Source organism: Amphiura filiformis, chromosome 10 (genome assembly GCF_039555335.1).
Source record: "Amphiura filiformis chromosome 10, Afil_fr2py, whole genome shotgun sequence".
NCBI classification, from domain to species: Eukaryota; Metazoa; Echinodermata; class Ophiuroidea; order Amphilepidida; family Amphiuridae; genus Amphiura; species Amphiura filiformis.
The window spans coordinates 7,693,356-7,714,684 of record NC_092637.1 but is presented as its reverse complement, the minus strand read 5'-3'; positions in this window follow the sequence as shown (position 1 = coordinate 7,714,684).

Genomic DNA, 21,329 nt, shown 5'->3' with positions numbered 1-21,329 from the left:
TGCAGGGCTCATAATTATTGCACAGCCCCTTAGGGGTGCACCATTAGGTTAAATACCACTAATTATGTATTACACATGTTTCAATGGGAAAATACCTAATTTCGGGTGGAATTTTCTCATATTCAGAACTCTCACAGTTCAATGCCACCAATATCAGGTGAAACTATATGGTTTAAGTGCCAAATGATCAAAAATTCAACATAGGTTGACCTGAGACTTTTCTTGTTTTAACGCACTGAACCGTAAACACCTTAAAATGACATTGCGCCCTCGAAGCTGAAAGTTAAAATATGATAGGGCGACTATTTACTAAAAACCGAAGCCGTGCGTATGAATTTTGGTACTATTACATCAAAATGTCATATGATGAGAGAAAATGTACCATTTTGAAGCATCAAACTTTAAAAAGTACTTTTTTGGCTATATAACTTGATCAATTTCAGCGATTTTAATGCAGTCTTTTCGAATGCCATGAAAACAAATAGTTCCTCGTCGTATTTCAATGTATCACCCAGGCCTATTAGTGGTATTTAACCTATATAAGCACAAAGGTGCTCCAATCTCGGTAAATGCCATGAATGTAAACATTGACATTTGCAATACATGTTTTAACAAGAAAATTTCTGGAAAACAGCATGACGAGTAAAATATCAATGATTTTCGCACACCCTGTATGATGACTGTTTCGCTGTTTTTGCTTCAACCTAGGACTGTATCTGGAGATTCGTATCTGTAGCCTGTCCTAGCACGATCAGATCAGATTAAGATTGATTTAGAGTTAGTGTTCCGATTTAGGCTTGCTGTTTAGTGTTAGAATTGTTGATTAGGGTCAGGTTCGCATTAGGAATAGGGTTTTTATAGGGCTAGGCTCATGGATAGGGATAGAGATACGGCTAGGTCCGAGGATTAGATATGGGTTTAAAATAGAGTTATAGATCAAGTTAGGGTTCGGCTTGAGTTAGGATAGAGTGAGGCCATACATGATGCTGTAGAGGCCCATAGACAACGTGTACACAAAGCCTAGGTTTTATTTTACACGTGACTATAGGCCTTACATGCGCCTTAAAGCTTAAGCAAAATGCCTAGCCTAGGCCTAAACTGTATTTACACGTATAGGCCTATGTACGTTATTTAGGGCAAAGAAATCACCAACAAAATGTGCATGTGGGTCTAATTAACAAAGTGGCATGTCTATATGACCATCAACATTGATTTTTCATCATCATTAAGCTTTCTATATGTATACATGAGGCAAGCGAAGGTTGTTGAATTTAGAGTTTAGAAGCCCTGAAATCACAGGAACCAGCTGTAAACCCAATACTAATGCCACAAGTCCCCCCCCCCCCTCAACCCGTTACTACCTCAACGGGTTCTAAAAACATACCTTAGTAGTCGAAGAAGATGCACGTTTTCTTGCCAGGGTAAATACAGTTAAATATTGAGAAATGTAAGCACAAAATAGCTAGAAAAGTCTCCATGACGAACATCAGATCCATAGAATTCAGTGTTTCTATAGGTTAAATACCACTAATTATGTATTACACATGTTTCAATGGGAAAATACCTAATTTCGGGTGGAATTTTCTCATATTCAGAACTCTCACAGTTCAATGCCACCAATATCAGGTGAAACTATATGATTTAGGTGCCAAATGATCAAAAATTCAACATAGGTTGACCTGAGACTTTTCTTGTTTTAACGCACTGAACCGTAAACACCTTGAAATGACAGTGCGCCCTCGAAGCTGAAAGTTAAAATATGATAGGGCGACTATTTACTAAAAACCGAAGCCGTGCGTATGAATTTTGGTACTATTACATCAAAAATGTCATATGATGAGAGAAAATGTACCATTTCGAAGCATCAAACTTTAAAAAGTACTTTTTGGCTATATAACTTGATCAATTTCAGCGATTTTAATGCAGTCTTTTGAATGCCATGAAAACAAATAGTTCCTCGTCAGTATTTCAATGTATCACCCAGGCCTATTAGTGGTATTTAACCTATATAAGCACAAAGGTGCTCCAATCTCGGGTAAAATGCCATGACTGTAAACATTGACATTTGCAATACATGTTTTAACAAGAAAATTTCTGGAAAACAGCATGACGAGTAAAATATCAATGATTTTCGCACACCCTGTATGATGACTGTTTCGCTGTTTTTGCTTCAACCTAGGACTGTATCTGGAGATTCGTATCTGTAGCCTGTCCTAGCACGATCAGATCAGATTAAGATTGATTTAGAGTTAGTGTTCCGATTTAGGCTTGCTGTTTAGTGTTAGAATTGTTGATTAGGGTCAGGTTCGCATTAGGAATAGGGTTTTTATAGGGCTAGGCTCATGGATAGGGATAGAGATACGGCTAGGTCCGAGGATTAGATATGGGTTTAAAATAGAGTTATAGATCAAGTTAGGGTTCCGGCTTGAGTTAGGATAGAGTGAGGCCACACAGGATGCTGTAGAGGCCCATAGACAACGTGTACACAAAGCCTAGGTTTTATTTTACACGTGACTATAGGACTTACATGCGCCTTAAAGCTTAAGCAAAATGCCTAGCCTAGGCCTATACTGTATTTACACGTATAGGCCTATGTACGCTATTTAGGGCAAAGAAATCACCAACAAAATGTGCATGTGGGTCTAATTAACAAAGTGGCATGTCTATATGACCATCAACATTGATTTTTCATCATCATTAAGCTTTCTATATGTATACGCAGGCAAGCGAAGGTTGTTGAATTTAGAGTTTAGAAGCCCTGAAATCACAGGAACCAGCTGTAAACCCAATACTAATGCCACAAGTCCCCCCCCCTCAACCGTTACTACCTCAACGGGTTCTAAAAACATACCTTAGTAGTCGAAGAAGATGCACGTTTTCTTGCCAGGGTAAATACAGTTAAATATTGAGAAATGTAAGCACAAAATAGCTAGAAAAGTCTCCATGACGAACATCAGATCCATAGAATTCAGTGTTTCTATAGGTTAAATACCACTAATTATGTATTACACATGTTTCAATGGGAAAATAGTTTCGGGTGGAATTGTATCATAGTCAGAACTCTCACAGTTCAATGCCACCAATATCAGGTGAAACTATATGATTTAGGTGCCAAATGATCAAAAATTCAACATAGGTTGACCTGAGACTTTTCTTGTTTTAACGCACTGAACCGTAAACACCTTGAAATGACAGTGCGCCCTCGAAGCTGAAAGTTAAAATATGATAGGGCTACTATTTACTAAAAACCGAAGCCATGCGTATGAATTTTGGTACTATTACATGAAAAATGTCATATATTGAGAGAAAATGTACCATTTGAAGCATCAAACTCTAAAAAGTACTTTTTGGCTACATAACTTGATCAATGTCAGCGATGTTAATGCAGTCTTTTCGAATGCCATGAAAACAAATAGTTCCTCGTCGTATTGCAATGTATCGCCCAGGCCTATTAGTGGTATTTAACCATTAGATTTCCAGCGGGGCATGGGAGACAACTCAAGGGTGGAGCTGGTGGGCGTAGGTTAAGGCTAGGTCCCTCCAGGCTTCCCTCCCGACTACCCAAGGGTGGAGCTGGTAGGCCTAGGTTAAGGCTAGGTCCTCCAGGCTTCCTCACGAGCACTCAAGGGTGGAGCTGGTGGGCCTAGGTTAAGGCTAGGTCCCTCCAGGCTTCCTCCCGACTAGTCAAGGGTGGAGCTGGTAGGCGTAGGTTAAGGCTAGGTCCCTCCAGGCTTCCCTCCCGTCTACTCAAGGGTAGAGCCGGTGGGCGTAGGTTAAGGCAAGGTCCCTCCAGGCTTCCCTCCCGACTAGTCAAGGGTGGAGCCGGTGGGGCGTAGGTTAAGGCTAGGTCCCTCCAGGCTTCCTTCCCGAGCACTCAAGGGTGGAGCTGGTGGGCGTAGGTTAAGACTAGGTCCCTCCAGGCTTCCCTCCCGACTAGTCAAGGGTGGAGCCAGTGGGTGTAGGTTAAGGCTAGGTCCCTCCAGGCTTCCCTCCCGAGCACTCAAGGGTGGAGCTGGTGGGGCGTGAGGTTAAGGCTAGGTCCTCCAGGCTTCCCTCCCGACTACTCAAGGGTGGAGCCGGTGGGCGTAGGTTAAAGCTAGGTCCCTCCAGGCTTCCCTCCCGACTAGTCAAGGGTGGAGCCAGTGGGCGAGGTTAAGGCTAGGTCCTCCAGTCTCCCCTCCCGACCATTAAAGGGTGGAGCTGGTAGGCGTAGGTTAAGGCTAGGTCCCTCCAGGCTTCCCTCCCGACTAGTCAAGGGTGGAGCCAGTGGACGTAGGTTAAGGCTAGGTCTCTCCAGTCTCCCCTCCCAACCACTCAAGGGTGGAGCTGGTAGGCGTGGGTTAAGGCTAGGTCCTCCAGGCTTCCCTCCCAAGCACTCAAGGGTGGAGCTGGTGGGCGTGGGTTAAGGCTAGGTCCCTCCAGGCTTCCCTCCCGACTACTCAAGGGTGGAGCTGATGGGCGTGGGTTAAGGCTAGGTCCCTCCAGGCTTCCTCCCGACTACTCAAGGGTGGAGCTGGTAGAGGCGTGGGTTAAGGCTAGGTCCCTCCAGGCGTCCCTCCCGAGCACTCAAGGTTGGAGCTGGTGGGCGTGGGTTAAGGCTAGGTCCCTCCAGTCTCCCCTCCCGACCATTAAAGGGTGGAGCTGGTAGGCGAGGTTAAGGCTAGGTCCCTCCAGGCTTCCCTCCCGAGCACTCAAGGGTGGAGCTGGTGGGCGTAGGTTAAGGCTAGGTCCCTCCAGGCTTCCCTCCCGACTAGTCAAGGGTGGAGCCAGTGGGCGTGGGCTAAGGCTAGGTCCCTCCAGTCTCCCCTCCCGACCATTAAAGGGTGGAGCTGGTAGGCGAGGTTAAGGCTAGGTCCTCCAGGCTTCCCTCCCGACTTGTCGAGGGTGGAGCCAGTGGACGTAGGTTAAGGCTAGGTCTCTCCAGTCTCCCCTCCCGACCACTCAAGGGTGGAGCTGGTAGGCGTAGGTTAAGGCTAGGTCCCTCCAGGCTTCCCTCCCGAGCACTCAAGGGTGGAGCCGGTGGGCGTAGGTTTAGGCTAGGTCCCTCCAGGCTTCCCTCCCGACTACTCAAGGGTGGAGCCAGTGGGCGTAGGTTAAGGCTAGGTCCCTCCAGTCTCCCCTCCCGACCAGTCAAGGGTGGAGCTGGTAGGCGTAGGTTAAGGCTAGGTCCCTCCAGGCTTCCCTCCCGTCTACTCAAGGGTAGAGCCGGTGGGCGTAGGTTAAGGCAATGTCCCTCCAGGCTTCCCTCCCGACTAGTCAAGGGTGGAGCCGGTGGGCGTGGGTTAAGGCTAGGTCCCGCCAGGCTTCCTTCCCGAGCACTCAAGGGTGGAGCTGGTGGGCGTAGGTTTAGGCTAGGTCCCTCCAGGCTTCCCTCCCGACTACTCAAGGGTGGAGCCAGTGGGCGAAGGTTAAGGCTAGGTCCCTCCAGTCTCCCCTCCCGACCATTAAAGGGTGGAGCTGGTAGGCGTAGGTTAAGGCTAGGTCCCTCCAGGCTTCCCTCCCGAGCACTCAAGGTTGGAGCTGGTGGGCGTAGGTTAAGGCTAGGTCCCTCCAGGCTTCCCTCCCGACTACTCAAGGGTGGAGCTGGAGGCGTGGGTTAAGGCTAGGTCCTCCAGGCTTCCCTCCCGAGCACTCAAGGTTGGAGCTGGTGGGCGTGGGTTAAGGCTAGGTCCTCCAGTCTCCCCTCCCGACCATTAAAGGGTGGAGCTGGTAGGCGTGAGGTTAAGGCTAGGTCCTCCAGGCTTCCCTCCCGAGCACTCAAGGTTGGAGCTGGTGGGCGTGGGTTAAGGCTAGGTCCTCCAGGCTTCCCTCCCGACTAGTCAAGGGTGGAGCCAGTGGGCGAGGTTAAGGCTAGGTCCCTCCAGTCTCCCCTCCCGACCATTAAAGGGTGGAGCTGGTAGGCGAGGTTAAAGGCTAGGTCCTCCAGGCTTCCCTCCCGACTAGTCGAGGTGGAGCCAGTGGGCGTGGAGTTAAGGCTAGGTCTCTCCAGTCTCCCCTCCCACCACTCAAGGGTGGAGCTGGTGAGGCGTGGGTTAAGGCTAGGTCCCTCCAGGCTTCCCTCCCGAGCACACAAGGTTGGAGGCGCTGGGTGTAGGTTAAGGCTAGGTCCCTCCAGTCTCCCCTCCCGAGCACTCAAGGGTGGAGCTGGTGGGCGTGGGTAAAGGCTAGGTCCTCCAGGCTTCCCTCCCGACTACTCAAGGGTGGAGCCGGTGGGCGTGGGTTAAGGCTAGGTCCCTCCAGGCTTCCCTCCCGAGCACTCAAGGGTGGAGCTGGTGGGCGTAGGTTAAGGCTAGGTCCATCCAGGCTTCCCTCCCGACTAGTCAAGGGTGGAGCCAGTGGGCGTGGGTTAAGGCTAGGTCCCTCCAGTCCCCCCTCCGGACCACTCAAGGGTGGAGCTGGTAGGCGTAGGTTAAGGCTAGGTCCCTCCAGGCTTCCCTCCCGAGCACTCAAGGTTGGAGCTGGTGGGCGTAGGTTAAGGCTAGGTCCCTCCAGGCTTCCCTCCCGACTACTCAAGGGTGGAGCTGGTAGGCGTGGGTTAAGGCTAGGTCCTCCAGGCTTCCTCCCGAGCACTCAAGGTTGGAGGTGGTGGGCGTAGGTTAAGGCTAGGTCCCTCCAGTCTCCCCTCCCGACCATTAAAGGGTGGAGCTGGTAGGCGTAGGTTAAGGCTAGGTCCCTCCAGGCTTCCCTCCCGAGCACTCAAGGTTGGAGCTGGTGGGCGTAGGTTAAGGCTAGGTCCCTCCAGTCTCCCCTCCCGACCATTAAAGGTTGGAGCTGGTGGGCGTGGGTTAAGGCTAGGTCCTCCAGGCTTCCCTCCCGACTACTCAAGGGTGGAGCTGGTGAGGCGTGGGTTAAGGCTAGGTCCCTCCAGGCTTCCCTCCCGAGCACTCAAGGTTGGAGCTGGTGGGCGTAGGTTAAGGCTAGGTCCCTCCAGTCTCCCCTCCCGACCATTAAAGGGTGGAGCTGGTAGGCGAGGTTAAGGCTAGGTCCCTCCAGGCTTCCCTCCCGAGCACTCAAGGTTGGAGCTGGTGGGCGTAGGTCAGGGCTCGGTCCCTCCTGTCCCCCCTCCCGACCATTAAAGGGTGGAGCTGGTAGGCGTAGGTTAAGGCTAGGTCCCTCCAGGCTTCCCTCCCGACTAGTCGAGGGTGGAGCCAGTGGACGTAGGTTAAGGCTAGGTCTCTCCAGTCTCCCCTCCCGACCACTCAAGGGTGGAGCTGGTAGGCGTAGGTTAAGGCTAGGTCCCTCCAGGCTTCCCTCCCGACTAGTCAAGGGTGGAGCCAGTGGGTGTAGGTTAAGGCTAGGTCCCTCCAGTCTCCCCTCCCGACCACTCAAGGGTGGAGCTGGTGGGCGTAGGTAAAGGCTAGGTCCCTCCAGGCTTCCCTCCCGACTACTCAAGGGTGGAGCAGGTGGGCGTAGGTTAAGGCTAGGTCCCTCCAGGCTTCCCTCCCGAGCACTCAAGGGTGGAGCTGGTGGGCGTAGGTTAAGGCTAGGTCCATCCAGGCTTCCCTCCCGACTAGTCAAGGGTGGAGCCAGTGGGCGTGGGTTAAGGCTAGGTCCTCCAGTCTCCCCACGGACCACTCAAGGGTGGAGCTGGTAGGCGTGGGTTAAGGCTAGGTCCTCCAGGCTTCCCTCCCGAGCACTCAAGGTTGGAGCTGGTGGGCGTGGGTTAAGGCTAGGTCCCTCCAGGCTTCCCTCCCGACTACTCAAGGGTGGAGCTGGTAGGCGTAGGTTAAGGCTAGGTCCCTCCAGGCTTCCCTCCCGAGCACTCAAGGTTGGAGCTGGTGGGCGTGGGTTAAGGCTAGGTCCTCAGTCTCCCCTCCCGACCATTAAAGGGTGGAGCTGGTAGGCGTAGGTTAAGGCTAGGTCGCTCCAGGCTTCCCTCCCGAGCACTCAAGGTTGGAGCTGGTGGGCGTGGGTTAAGGCTAGGTCCTCAGGCTTCCCTCCCGACTAGTCAAGGGTGGAGCCAGTGGGCGTGAGGTTAAGGCTAGGTCCCTCCAGTCTCCCCTCCCGACCATTAAAGGGTGGAGCTGGTAGGCGAGGTTAAGGCTAGGTCCCTCCAGGCTTCCCTCCCGACTTGTCGAGGGTGGAGCCAGTGGGCGTGGGTTAAGGCTAGGTCTCCAGTCTCCCCTCCCGACTCACTCAAGGGTGGAGCTGGTAGGCGTGGGTTAAGGCTAGGTCCTCCAGGCTTCCCTCCCGAGCACTCAAGGGTGGAGCCGGTGGGCGTGGGTTTAGGCTAGGTCCTCCAGGCTTCCCTCCCGACTACTCAAGGGTGGAGCCAGTATCGTGGAGTTAAGGCTAGGTCCTCCAGGCTTCCCTCCCGACTATAGTCTGTCCACCTGGAAGTACAAAGTAAGTAGACCTCGGAAACAGGAGGTATGAGAATAATTATTTCAGTGCAATGCTTCTTTGGCGTGCCAACTAATGCGCGATTTGTACTTGCCGAGCGCACCACGCTCTTTACGCGTCGCGTCGCGTTCGTGTGTGACGCAAAGCATCAACCCCCGATGCCACAGATTTAGTTTGTACTTCTAAACGGACAGACTGTACTTAAGGGTGGAGCTAGTGGGCGTGGGTTAAGGCTAGGACCCTCCAGGCTTCCCTCCCGACTACTCAAGGGTGGAGCCGCTGGGGGTATGTATGTCTGTCAGGCCAGTTATAAAAACTGCCATTGGTATTTATCGCCAAACCAATGCTGCCTGTGGTGAGGAAAATTAGTGGGTGGGCGTTAAATTTGTTTACTTTTTACGCAATGTATTTATATGGTTTAGAAGAACTACGTTTTTTGGCAAACTTTTTTCATCAACTGTTTTTTAGGTATAATGGGAAGTTAGACACATATTGCAACAAATCTAATTGCTTCAACTAGAATTCCTAAACCAAATCAATAAAATTGAATACCTGAGTGGAAGAAGGGCCCAACTCCATCAAAACTGTTTTGGGGATATTAAAAAAAACACTTAATATTTGGACAAATTTTATAGACAGAATGTTTTCATCTTCAGGGACCTTTAATACATGAACATACAGTATTACATACATTCAAAATCATTTATGATGTTTCCATGGCAATTGTACAGGTCTTAATAGGAGCTGGAGTTGGGCCCTTCTTCCACTAATATACTGCAAGTGTCAGCTCGAAAGCAGATGTGTTATAAATAGCTACAGAAATTTGGAAATTATCCATTAATTGCACAAGTATAAGCATGTAATATGTTAGCAAGAAAGTTTATTGTAGTGAGAAGCAGATTTCATGGATGAACAAAATTCCTCTTTTACCCAATATTTGTGGAAGAAGTGCCCAACTCCATGGAGTTGGGCCTTTCTTCCATGAAAACCAGGATTAAGTGTACATGAAAGACTATTTAAAAACTGGATTTTGGCTCATCTTTCACACACAAGGAAGAACAGTCTGCTGGCAATAAAATGCTGGGTCTAACTCATTTTTGTAAAAAAATTGAGAGTTGGGTACTTCTTCCACTCAGATGGAAGGTGGACATCTCAAGAGAAAACAATTTAATAATTTAATGTTGTGCAGGTTCTTGATAGCCTTGTGTTGCAGCTTGCGCATACTGAATTCAGTGAGCAGTGAGGAGTGTTCAGAAATACTTTGCTTTCCCAGGTCCCTTTCCCGGGCCCCCTCCTTGAGAAGGCCTAGACATGAAAAACTGAAAATTACAAAAGTAACAGGTAAATGAAAAATAAATAAATAAAACATATAATAAACAAAAAGAAAGAAAACATAATAAAAGAAGGAAACAAACAGAAAATAGTTTAACAAACTAAATCTGAAAGCACTGTTCAAATATGATCATCTAGGGCATTATAGGCCTATCAAGCAAATGACAGGAAATTGCTAATATAGGCCTAAGTCCTATTTTCAGTCAGTATTGTTAACATCAATGACTAGTACATATAGTAATAAAACAAAATCGGATTTTAATGTAAAAAAAGGATTGATTACAAGTCATTAGTTTACAGGCACACTATTATATAAGTGCATGGTGCAAATTGAAATTTAGAGAAAGTTATTAGGCCTAGACATCAAAAATATAAAGTTAAATAAGATCAAAGTTAGTTAAGTTGGTTTATGACTATTACTAATACATTTTGAATAAACAGCAAAGTTACAAACCTCAAAATGTAGCTGAATGAAAACTTAGGCCCAAGGCTGTGTAAAAAAATAAAAAATAAAAAGATGTTTACCATCCCTCCCTCCCGACCTCCAGGTAAATGAAAAATAAATAAATAAAACATAATAAACAAAAAAGAAAGAAAACATAATAAAAGAAGGAAACAAACAGAAAATAGTTTAACAAACAAAGTCTGAAAGCACTGTTCAAATAGGATCATCTAGGGCATTATAGGCCTATCAAGCAAATGACAGGAAATTGCTAATATAGGCCTAAGTCGTATTTTCAGTCAGTATAGTTAACATCAATGACTAGTACATATAGTAATAAAACAAAATCGGATTTTAATTTAAAAAAAGGATTGATTACAAGTCATTAGTTTACAGGCTCACTATTATATAAGTGCATGGTGCAAATTGAAATTTAGAGAAAGTTATTAGGCCTAGACATCAAAAATATAAAGTTAAATAAGATCAAAGTTAGTTAAGTTGGTTTATGACTATTACTATTTGAATAAACAGCAAAGTTACAAACCTCAAAATGTAGCTGAATGAAAAACTTATGCCCAAGGCTGTGTAAAAAATTTAAAAAAATAAAAATAATGTTTACCATCCCCTCCCTCGCGACCCAAGTTAGTTTGGTTTATTACTAATACATTTAAACGGCTAGGTTAAAAATTTGGCAGAATGAAACTGGCAGGCCTAATAGAGAACACAATTAAATTTATTGTTTTAACAAAATATATGAATACCCTATAGGAATAATAACACTGTTAAATTTATTGCTATAAGTGCATGGTGTACATTCAAAATTATGAAAAAAAAGTCATTAGGCCTAGACATCAAAATTATGAAAAAAAATATTAGGCCTAGACATCAAAATTATGAAAAAAATTATTAGGTCTGGACATTAATAGAGAACAAAAGAGATAACCCAAGATTGAAAACTCTTTTCTCACCAAAGTATTTTTGAACAATCCCGAGTGGTATAGAACCCCAACTTGTTTTACATAGCTTCATTCTCTTCTCCTCTCTTTGGCTGCCTTTGCAGCTACTGCATCTTCTTTTCCTCCATTTTTATGTAGGTGGTGCATTGCACCACCTGTATATTGGGAAACCCTCGAATCACTTCTTCTTTTGTCAAACTCACTTTCAAGTGTCAGACCAACTATAATATTCAGACTGTATGCAACTGAATCCATACTCATAATCAGTCTATATGAGGCTGAATATACGGCAGTAAATAGCGTCCTCTATTTTTCAAAGTTCACTTTAGTAAATATTTTAAAGGAAAAAGTAAATATGGGTAGAGATAGTCAGTCACTCTTAAGGTTACTATAACCCTAACCCACTAATCCTAACACACTAACCCTAACCCTAACCCTAACCCACTAACCCTTACCCACTAACCCTAACCCACTAACCCTAACCCACTAACCCTAACCCACAAACCCTAACCCACTAACCCTAACCCACTAACCCTAACAATAATATAACATTGACCAACAGTAACCTTAATGTGTTGCCCAACTGCCCAACCCCAATGAAAAACAGAGGGAGCTATTTACTGCCGTATGTTCAGGCTCGTATAGAGTAATTTAATACAAGTATGGATTCAGTGCATACAGTATGAATATTAGAGACCAGGTTGGTCAGACACAAAGGTCAGGTCAAATTGTTCCAGGCAAGCTGAACTTGCAGGAAATGATCCCTGATATTTCAAGAGTATGAACCGCAGTCATCCGAGGTCAAAGGTCAAATATAAAGTTGCTCTGATCGGGCTGTAACTTGCAAACAATTATCCCTGACACTTTGGGGGTATGAAACCATAAAGGTCATCTGAGGTCAAAGGTCAGGTCCAATTTTAAGTTGCTCTGCTCAGGCTGTAATTTGCAGAAAATGATTCCAGACACTTGGGAGTGTGAAACCACAAAGGTCAAAGGTCAGAAAAGGTCAAATGTTAAAGTAAGCCTGGTTGTGGATTATCATTGATTTGAGAGAGCATGAATAGTCAACCTGAGTTTACCCAAGGTCAAAGGTCTAATGAGGTCAATCAGAATGATCCGTGACATTTTGGGAGTATGAAACCATAAAGGTCATCTGAGGTCAAAGGTCAGGTCAAATTTTAAGTTGCTCTGCTCAGGCTGTAATTTGCAGAAAATGATTCCAGACACTTGGGAGTGTGAAACCACAAAGGTCAAAGGTCAGAAAAGGTCAAATGTTAAAGTAAGCCTGGTTGTGGATTATCATTGATTTGAGAGAGCATGAGTAGTCAACCTGAGTTTACCCAAGGTCAAAGGTTTAATGAGGTCAATCAGAAGCCATCGCCTGATTCGTGGCTCGTGAGCCATAGTAGCTCTAGTTCTATTATTTCTTTCTTTCATCAACTTCATGGGGTTCTATTAGGGGCTGTGCAATAATTATGAGACCTGGGGGTACAATTTCCAAACAGTGTGCGCAAAATGCTTGCCCCCTCCCCCAACAGGTTTGCCCAAAATTGTTTTCCCCCTTTTAGCTGGCCAAAATTTATTTCCCTTCCCCAATTCCCCACAGGCTCACAATTATTGCACAGCCCCAAAGATTACCACAAGTGGGGTGGGTTGTATTTATGTCAGGCCAGTTATGAATCTTACTGCCACTGGTATTTGTCACCAATCCAGTGTTGCCTGTGGTGAAGGAAATATCATTATTGATTTTGGTTTATCATCATGATAGTTCTCATCTGATTCTCATCGTCGGATCATTATCATGTATCATCATTATTCGGTATCCATGTCAAGGCATTCTGATGTATTCTTCCAATAACCCAATTTGTCTGGTAGAGTACCTTATTTGGTCGATATCAAGAACCAGGGAGGATTGATCCTGCAAAGGTGTGTTCTTGAAAATGGTAGAATCGTCTCGTGTCACAGACATGGGAAACTCATAGACTAACCTAACCTGGGATAGCCGTGTAGTAGGATAGCATCAGGCGAATTGAACGTATGTGAACTGAGTTCACACTGTCGGGATACTCTTGTGTTGATGACTTGTGGCTCACACTAATGTACTTGCGGTTCGCATAGATGCGCTTAGCTTGCACTTTGCACTCGCGCCTCACAGGCGGAGCCAAACTGAGCTTCTGTCAAAGGCTTGGTAGGGATGTGATAGGGGTACCTGATCAGGATGCTGGAATCTAGTGGGTATCCCACATTTGAGACCTACATTTACAGGAATGTTGCTGCCGGGGGGGTCTCAACTTTGGTTTGGGTAGGGATGAGCAGCTGATACTTCAAAAAGTACCCACCCGTAAACCAAATGACTCGAAATTCTACCAATTTTTTATAAATTTTTGCAAATTTGTGTAAAGAAAAATTTGAACTTTTTTGAGAACATTTTGAAGAAAAAAACACCCTTTCAAATTTTCATGAAATTCTGGCCATCAATAAACCAAAATGGATGAAAATCTAACCAAGTCTAAATGGCTGAAAATGTACCTCGAATCTGCCGCACATCACCATACCCTCATTTCCAATAAGACCCCCCCTCGGTTTTGCTGTCCAAATAGGTCGTCAAGGTTTTCATAGAAAAACAACTAGGACCCTGTTCACATTAGAAAATTTCTTCATTCAACAAAGATAAGTTAATCTTGATTAACTAATTAAGCATGCATACACATTACGCTGACCGAAGACCGAATGAAGACATTGCACTGTACACATTTCATGAAAATTAACAAATCTCGAACGAAGCTATTAATGCCTGGTTATTATTAAAACCGGCGAAGGTCACTTGTCACATGCTCACTTTCCTTCGTTGAATGAAACGGCGTACACATTACAAAATTAGCCGTTGAATGAAGTATTCCTTCGTCGAAACAACATTTTTAGCTTTGTTGAGCGAAGCAATTTTAATCTTAAATCGAAGGAAGAAAAGTGCGTACACATTAGGAAAAAACGATCTTTAATATTCGTTCGAGGTTCGTCGAAAGAAGAAAATTTCCTAATGTGAACAGGGTTCATGTGACAAAAATAAAAAAATTCTACGCCGGGGCAGCCACACTTGATGACCATAAAAAACACCAGAACTTCAAGCTTAACAAATGTGAATAAAAATCTTATCCAGGAAAGCGCGCTCCTAATTTATGTGGCTAATTGCAGTGTTATAATCATACAGGATTTTAACAAAAGAAGTAGGCTAGCACAGGAAAGCTGCAGGATGGCGCACACCTTCCTGTGTAAGGGAATTTCAATATGAGCCCTTACCCAAAATAGGAACAAATTAAATAACACAATTGTTATTGATCACTCATGCAGAACTACTCTCAATGTGGAGTTAATGAGCCCCTCAATTGAAAAAGTAACTTGTACAAAAATACAGGAAACTACAAAACTATATTTTCTTTTGATTGGTAAATGTGAATAGGCGTGGGTTTTAGGGACGGACCATTAGATATTATCGGGTATGCTAGAGAGTTCTTTGAAAATAAATGTTATGCCTCACTTTGATAAAAATAATGTTATCCTTGATTTATGACTTTGTATGTGGGGTATCATAGAATATGTTATGGTACTCTTTCATCATTTCAATTTTATTCATAATACACATAAAACAGATATATTGAAAAGAATACATTTAAGGCCAGACAGGAGGGTTGAGAAGGTACATGACCAGGCTCAAACATCCGCAGGCATATTAAACAACAGGACAATACAAGATATAAATGCAGTTTATAAAGGAATACAACAATAATATTATATTATAAATTAGAGATAATATTGCATAAAAAAAGTTGACAGGGACCCGCCCCGAAAATTTAACTGAAAAAGTAGTGTGTTAATGATTCTTAGCTAGGGCTGCAAAAGTTCTCAAATTCTGGATATCAGTATTGTTTTTTAATAATTTTGGCTATGAAATACTGGTTGTTTGTTGATTGACTGTAGGATTGGTGTCACTTTTTAAAACATTAGACTTGGGATAAAAATAAATGACAGAGTTTCTAATTTTCATTGAAAAGTATTCCCCATAGGGTTATGCAGGGGTAAAGTTCATTAAGTCCTATTATCAATTCAAAGTATATCTAATAACTGGCCAAGTATCTTAAAATTTTTTTATTTTGAAGCCATTAAAAAGTGGAAGCATGTTAAGTCAAGTTAAGCAAGTTTTAATATAGAATGATAAGTAGCCTTTTGAATATGAGAGCTTAGGGCTTTAATCCTTTGTTTCTCAAACCATATAATGCAACAAATGATAATTAGCCTTATCGAATAATAGAGCTTAGGGCTTCAATCCCTTTGTCTCTAAAGCCACGTAGGCAACAAGTTTATGCAGCGTATGCAGCTTAAGTAACTTTAAATTTAAAATGATAATTAGACTTTTAAAGGGATCGACATTACCCCTAAATGGCCTTAGATCACAATTCACATTTTATTCTCCATGTTTTTTGATGTGGATAAGTATTGTTATGAAATTCCATCAGATTTTGACAAGAAAAAATCACTGATCAATTTGCTCATTTGGTTGAGCATCGGTAGGAAAACCGAAGGTCCCAGGTTAAAATCCTGGATTGTCAGGGGTTTATTTTCATGTTTGACATTGTTATATGGACTTTATGACCTAAAATACCCAAAAAATAACAATACTTATCTACATCAAAAACCACATGGAAAAATGAAAGATTGCAATCCCAACATTTAAAAATTACTTACTTACCAAGAACATTCAGGTCAGTTTTATTTTGTTATTTTTATATTTATTTATGCAAAAAATTTAAAAAATTTAAATTAAGAAAAGGAAGATCTTAGCACATGTCCTACCCCCATCGAAATGAAAATATTTAGACCCCGGTTATTAGAAGTGATAATAGCACTTAATAAATTTTTCCCCCCTGCATAACCCTATGGGGAATAATTTTCCATGGAAATGTTGAAACTCTTTGTGCCATTTATTTGAAAATGTTCAAGATTAATAAAGGCATGTACTTCATGATGTAATTGTAAAATATTTTGATTGAATGAAGATCTTATATTTATTAGTAATTTAAATTGATTGTAATTTAAACTATTATATTATTAACTTTATACCTAATCTATAGCAGAAAATTTGTAAATGCCAATAATATTATAATTTTACACACATGTAACTTAAATTCTGGAGTGATGCGATGAATGCCCTCTACTTTAGTTCAATACAAAAGGTCTCATAAGAATAATTTAAAAATCATCAAATGATTAATATCATGGACTAATTGTTTATGCATACTTGTGTATCCAACATGCACTTACACCTTAATTGCCCCCCCCCCCCCCCCAATTTAATTTACGGAATACAGCAATTTCCCAAAAATTCTTGTGCATGGATGATTAACTGGTACACGCACACACCACTAACTAACGTCATTATGAATTAAGCTTGTGTGTGTAAGAGATGATCATCTGTTTACATGTACATTAATCCTTAGAAACAATAAGTAAATGCAATGATTTAAAAGGAACCCAAACTAGTTATTTTACCAATTTTTAAATCATTCTTATAAGATGTTTTGTATATAGCCAAATATTGAGCATAATTCTGCAAATCTTTCATAATGTCCCATCCTGCAATTCTCTTTTCATCATTCCACAATATTACCTAGTGCTGGAAAATTTGGCATAAAGAAACAATGCCCATGATTTTTTCAAATGGATAATGATAGTTGTTAGTTTACATCCTAAGATGTACACCAAGTGGCAAGTTTTATTTACCAGATTACTAAACTCACAATTTGCCAAAAATGTTTTAGTGGAGAAAATACTGCTCCTATGCACATTATTCAACACAGAGTTTGCATATATGGAAATTAGGATGGTGTAGAAAAGCTTCTCCTACCTTAATCATTTAATTACCAAAAATAGTTTACTATTATACAATTCACCTTGTGCTGTTAGTACATGTGTGGCTGCGTAACTGAAAAAATCAAACAGTGATCTATGCGGTAGGTCTATGCCGCAAATCCAATTTCACACACCAATGCACTCGCCATGCAGGTTTCTGAAAAAAACTTTTGGGGGCCTTAATAACCCTAGCCTGCTAGGAGCTTTTTGGCAACAGGAAGGGACAGAAGGAAGGAATAAAGAGAGAAAACAAAGAAAGGAGACCCCTCGTATGCCCAGCACATACTGGGTCGGTGACACTTTGCCACAAGTCTTGGGCTTCGCTGGCCAGCGAAAACCATGCCTATAATATCACTTAGGGCGATTCGTCATCACACCATGTGGGATGCATGCACAAACAGCACATATATCAAGTAGTACATGGGCGCGTAAACTTTGTGAAAAAAGCAGGAAATAGTGCCTAAATATGTGATAAATAATTAATAATTATGTCTTTCTATAATACATCCCAATATTCTATTAATGTTACAAAGAGTATGAAATCAACAGCTATCGGAACATTGGGAAAAGAAACAATCAGTCTGGCCAGTCTGGTAAAACCATAATGATTGCTAACTGTAAGTGCCGTAAGACAGTGCAGCCAGCGGCGTGCATAGAGGTAGAGGGTGGTTTAAAGCTTCAAGATTTTCTAGTGGTGCCTTTTTTTTTTATTTTTGAGACATTTCATCGTCAAGCTCTTTCCATATGCCCCTGTATTTCCAGCTTTTGGACAGTTTATAATCTTTAAATAATAAATAGGAACACCTGTAGAGCAACAGGTGTTGTACGTTAGACTTCATCATGCATGCCTAGGAAAGAAATTTTGAAATGTTGGGATCACAATCTTTCATTTTTATTCTCCATGCTTTTGATGTGCTATAATAAGTATTGTTATTTTGGGATATTTTTAGGTCCAAAATACCATGTACATCAATGACAAGAAAAAATTCACTGGTCATTAGCTCATTTGGAAGAGCATCGGCTGATAACCGAAGGTCCCAGGTTCAAATCCTGGATGATCAGTGAGTATTTTCACATCTGACATTGTTGTATATGAACTTTATATGACTTAAAAATACCCCCCAAAATAACAATATTTTCTTATTCACATCTTAAGCATGGAGAATAAACATGAAATATTGCTATCCCAACATTTCAAAATTGCTTCTCAAGAACATGCTGTATTTTAGGACCAATATAATTATGATAATTATTTCCTGTAATCAATCTACACTTAAAATGTTGAAAGAATACATTATCTGTTTTGTTTTTGTTGACTTTTTTTATACTTTTTACACCACCATCCAATGGTGATTCTACATGCCCCACATTGTTGCAAAAAAAAAAAAAAAGTCATTAAGAATTGGCGAAATAAACGTTTTAATTAGGCCTATAGCTTGGGAAATAGGTCAATATAATTCAGGTTGGTCATATACTGTCAAATTGTAGTAAATTAATTTACAGTCTTGGGTGCAAAATACTGAGTAATACCAACATTTACACAGAGAAGATAGCCTGTAAACTTTGTGAAAAAAAGCATGAAATAGTGCCTAAAAATGATGATGTACCAGACAAGCAATATCTGGATATGTAAAACCGGATGTAAAAGTTGCAGGCCTTTTGTTAAGCACAGGGCCTGTTGAAGAAGCGGTGCAGCTCTAATTAGCATGTATTATTAGCACTTTTAAAAAGCTACATTAAGCTACTAGGCAAATCAACATCAAAGTGCTAGGTACCACTAATGATTGGTATTATCGCTAAAATGCTACATTACACTGATTAGCTTTATAAGCGCTAATTAAGCCCACTGACCGAGCATTTTCAATTGATCAAATTAGTGGCAGAGTGCTAGGTAGCGATAATTAGCATTATTAGCGCTAAAATGCTACATCACGCTAATTAGCACTAGGTAACGATAATTAGAGTTATTACCACTAAAACGCTACATCATACTAATTAGCATATAGGTAACGATAATTAGTGTTATTAGTACTAAAACACTACATCACACTAATGAGCCCTAGGTACAGATAATTGCATGGTGTTATAAAGCGCTAAAACACTTCATCACACTATTTGGCACTAGGTACCGATAATTGGCATTAGGTAGGAGGTGTGGGATTGGCTCTTAATAACGCCGGTAGTTAGCACCAGCGCTAATTCTTACAATATCAAATATCAATATCAATAATGATATATGAACTATAATCTAGTCAACTGGACTTGCTATTTTTGAGTGGGAAATTTTCACATCCAATCCTAAATGCATCATCAGCCCACTGATCATCTGGCGGTAAAAGATCATTGACCTGTGAAACGGATGTTGTAGTATCACAGGTCACCACCTTTGAGTTCAACTTGAGAGGTATCTTCCTGATCGCTGAACTGTTGTCCCCATCCAACACCTTCCATTGAAATGAAATTGAAATCGATGACTAAGGGGCACCTTAGAGCTGCACTGAGGTTTTGTATTTTAGGACCAATATAATTTATGATAATTATTTCCTGTAATCAATCTACACTTACGATGTTGAAAGAATACATTATCTGTTTTGTTTTTATTGACTTTTTTTTACTCTTTACACCACCATCCAATGGTGATTCTACATGCCCCATTGTTGCAAAAAATAAATAAATAAATAAAAACCTTTGTCATTAAGAATTGGCGAAATAAACATTTTAATTAGGCCTATAGCTTGGGAAATAGGTCAATATAATTCAGGTTGGTCATTATACTGTCAAATTCTTGTAAATTAATTTACAGCCTTGGGTGCAAAATACTGAGTAATACCAACATTTACACAGAGATGCCACTCAAGAAGCTAGCCTGTAAACTTTGTGAAAAAAAGCATGAAATAGTGCCTAAATATGGGATATATAATATACCTGAAATATAATGTAAAACCCTGATGTAAAAGTTGCAGGCCTTTTTAAAGCGCAGGGCCTGTCACACTCAACATTGAGGTGAGGTCAACTTGCGCTGCCCTAAGCTTAGGAGCTTAGCAGCATATCGACCCATGGTACACTTTGAGGGATGTGAGTATTCAGAAAGCATGGATAAATACCGTTTTATTATTTATTATTATGACAATGTTCTTTTTCCAACCTGGGAGTAATGGTAATTGATAATTGCTATAAGATTTTAAATGTCCAAAAGAATATATAGTGTAAATTTTATTTGGATATTGCTACATGAATGCTTATAAATCATTACATGTTCTGAGTATGAGTGCTTCAAGTTCATGATTTTTATAGTTATAAATAACTATTTCATTAATTTCATGTGAAACATTACTTGGGATACTTCCAGACTCTAATAATTCTTTAAAAGAGGAAAAACTAGAGGGCTCAAGTGCTATCAGTGTACCAAAACTGAGCCCCAAAGCTACTTTATAAATGGCCAGCCATTTGTTTTAATATTTGGGGCCCATTATATTTGACCTATGTGGCTCATGTACATACAAGGACATATAATGCTCACATGCAATCAGTATACTAGAGCACTGTAGATGCTTTATTTATGAGAAACAGCCAGCCCTTTGTTCTAACATTTTTTGATTTTGGGCCCAATTATGTTGGACTTCTGTGGTCCATGTACATATGCTAAGATATAATGCTCATACAATGTATGCTATCAGTACAACATAGGGCATTTGTAGCTGCTCTATTTACTAAGTAACGACTGGCCCTTTGTTTTGGCCCATAATAACATATGGGGCTCATATATATTATATAACAATATGATTATTAGGTATACAATCTGTGCACAATCTCTGAGCTCTGAAGAAAATGACAGGCCCTTTTTTTGTTGTTTGACATTTGGGGCCCTTAATAGGCTCACGTAGGATCCCGACGTAGGATCAACCCGATCATAGAGGCAAATGATAAAAATCCTCCAGAAAAAGCTATTCCCTACATGACCTCTAAGTCTCTTGAAATAGAGTGCATAAGGGCCTGGCTTCAAAGCTAGAACCCTTGAAGCTACCAACACAGGATCATTGCCTTCAAATTGGATGCACTATTGGAGTTTGTTCCATCTGATGTCCATTTTTGGTTCTTTCCCAGCCTAGCTATCTACCTTGTTGTGCCAACTTTGTTGTGGAGTCAGATAACTTTCTGGAAATATTGCTTCATTTTCTGTATCTCCTACCTCCTACCCTATGTTCTCAAGCAGCAGCCCGGCAGTACACCAGATCCACTGCATGAAGGCACAGGAGAGTCTAAAGGAGTATTTTGCGCTTCTAAGGTCTGCACTCCACAACTTGAGGTCAAATGGTTATTGCATGGAGTACACTGAACTATGCCATTTCATG